The following is a 2,793-nucleotide window of genomic DNA, read 5'->3' as shown; positions in this document are numbered from 1 at the left end:
GGTTAGTGTCCTGTATGGGCCAGTGCATAGTTGGTTAGTGTCCTGTATGGGCCAGTGGAAAGTTGGTTAGTGTCCTGTATGGGCCAGTGGATAGTTGGTTAACGTCCTGCATGGGCCAGTGGATAGTTGGTTAGTGTCCTGTATGGGCCAGTGGTTAGTTGGTTAGTGTCCTGTATGGGCCAGTGGATAGTTGGCTAACATCCTGTATGGGCAGAGTTGGGGAGCTACTTCACATTTTCAGCCTGATAAATACAGGAATGTGTGTGACTTGTCCTGTTCTATCGTTTTCATTGTTTGGCAACAGTTATTGCCTTCATCACTTTAAATGTACTCGTGTAATAGATATATTTTTTGCCACAATGTTTTTAGAAAGAAGTTATTAGAAATCTATGCCAATTCATTGCAAATGAAAAATTCACAAATTTTTAAATCCCACTTGATATGTTGCTGGAAGTGCTTTAAGAGAATGAGGAAAAAGATGATCTGGTTTGATGAGAAACTGTAAGAAGAACTAACCTAATCTAATAAATCTATTAATAGTTAATATATGTTTGAAAAGCGCAGTTCCATTTGAGAGTCTATGCGCATTTGACAAAACTGTCTGTGTCGGTTCCTGCACTGTCTGTTGCAGACCCATGCAGTTCCTCAGTGAGGTTACAGCAGAAAAGGGTGAAGGTTCTGGAGTTGCCATCACAGTCGCCTGACCTTAATATCATCAAGCCACTCTGGGGAGATCTCAAACGTGTGGTTCATGCAAGACAACCAAGACTTTGCATGACCTTGAGGCATTTTGTCAAAACGAATGGGAAGCGATACCACCAAAAAGAATTCAGGGCCTCATAGACAACTATTACCAAAGAATGCACGCTGTCATTGATGCTCTAGGGGGCAATACACAGTATTAAGAACTAAGGGTATGCTGACTTTTGAACAGGGGTCAGTTATTTTTTTTCTTTGTTGCCATGTTTTCTTTTATGATTGTGCCATTCTGTTATGACCTACAGTTGAATATGAATCCCATAAGAAATAAAAGACATGTGTTTTACCTGCTCACTCATGGTTTCTTTGCAAATGGTACATACATTATCAATTGTCAAAGGGTATGCAAGCTTTTGAGCACAAATGTAGGATTAAAGGGTGAATCCAAAGATTTGCATTCTAAGATATTATTGTCAGTTTTTGTCCATTATGTTTAAAACCAATGTGCACGGTGGGAAACAAACATGAATAAATAAGAGGTGTAGTCCTTGTGAAACATAAGCCTGTAAAAGTCATAATGGATACACATTTTTGCTAAATGTCATATTGTTTATTGTTTGTGTACAGCCTTAATGCATTGTGATTGTACTGTAGATAACAAGGTATTGTTAATCAATGGTTTGTTCACAAATCCAGTTAAGTTGAGAGGTACATGAATTGTCATTCCATTTGTTTACAGGATCAGTAATGCAATGATAAATCTCGGCACAGTCTTCCCCTCCACCAGCATTATTAGGCTCTTTTTCTCCCCAGTACCTAAAGTGGGAACAACACAGAGAACCAGAGAGTCAGACACTGGTAGAAAACAAAATCCCTAAATACTGTCAGACAATGAAGATGTTTTATGAGGTTAAAGAGACAGTGGAGAAGTTTAACTATGTCAACAAGTCAGACAAACCAATATAAACCACCTTCATATAACTGTAGTCAATGTAAAGGAAGTGGCCAACTAGCACTGATGAAATGGTGAAATAGCCTTAGCACTACGACTAGACATTTAACAGTTCCTATGCTAGTTGTTACTGTTGACTATCAGGCATTGAATCAATGCTAGTAACAATTGGAAAGCAAAACAACCATTAATATCTTTCACACGTAAATCAGATACTTAAAGAATGATATCTATATAATGTAGTTTTATACAGAGTATAATCTCTTACGCTGTAGTCAGAGGTGTGCCATCCACCCATCTCCAGGTCCCCTCAGTCTCTATGTCAGACAGACCGATCCAAGTACGTATGTTTAATGAAATTAGGAATTTCTATCAGACAAAGATTAAGATGTTGTCAATAGAATGAAAACAACAATTTTAATCCATACATCTCTTATGAACCTCCCTCTCACCTGTTCCTCTTGGTTGTTTATGATGACTAGATTTGTCTTCAGCATATCTGTCTTCAGCATATTACTTAACAGACCACGGACTTCCTGATACATGCTAGGAGGAATGGGCCGATAATGGGCGTGTTTGAACAGTATTTCACAAAAGTATTTCACAGAGTACACCCCTCACATATTTGCAAAAATGTGGTGTTATCACTCTCTCACTCCCTCATACTGGTCACTGGAAGTTCAACATTGCACCTCATGGCAAAGAACTCTCTGAGGATATTAAATGTTTTTTTTGCTCTACATAAATATGGCCTAGGCTATAAGAAGATTGCCAAGACCCTGAAACTGAGCTGCAGCATGGTGGCCAAGACCATACAGCGCTTTAACAGGACAGGTTCCAGTCAGAACAAGCATCGCCATGGTCGACCAAAGAAGTTGAGTGCACATGCTCAGCATCATATCCAGAGGTTGTCTTTGGGAAATACACATATGAGTACTGCCAGCATTGCTGTAGAGGTTGAAGGGGTGGGGGGGTCAGCCTGTCATTGCTTAGACAATACACTGCACACTGCATCAATTGGTCCGCATGGCTGTCGTCCCAGAAGGAAGCCTCTTCTAAAGATGAAGCACAAGAAAGCCCGCAAACAGTTTGGTGAAGACAAACAGACTAAGGACCATGTCCTGTGGTCTGATGAGACCAAG

The 2,793-nt window shown here is 39.9% G+C and overlaps 1 long non-coding RNA gene across 1 annotated transcript; it reads right to left on the bottom strand.

The window, feature by feature from the left end:
• Positions 1 to 1,199: 1,199 nt before the first annotated feature.
• Positions 1,200 to 2,192, bottom strand: LOC105006712. The gene is made up of 3 exons (XR_004575525.1): positions 2,104 to 2,192; positions 1,920 to 2,020; positions 1,200 to 1,515 (listed from the first exon to the last, which is right to left on the bottom strand). It is a non-coding gene; the product is annotated as an uncharacterized LOC105006712 (long non-coding RNA).
• Positions 2,193 to 2,793: the final 601 nt, after the last annotated feature.

This window comes from Esox lucius, chromosome 25 (assembly GCF_011004845.1).
Source record: "Esox lucius isolate fEsoLuc1 chromosome 25, fEsoLuc1.pri, whole genome shotgun sequence".
NCBI lineage: Eukaryota > Metazoa > Chordata > Actinopteri > Esociformes > Esocidae > Esox > Esox lucius.
Note: the sequence above shows the minus strand (reverse complement) of the source record. Positions and strands in the feature narration are given on the sequence as shown.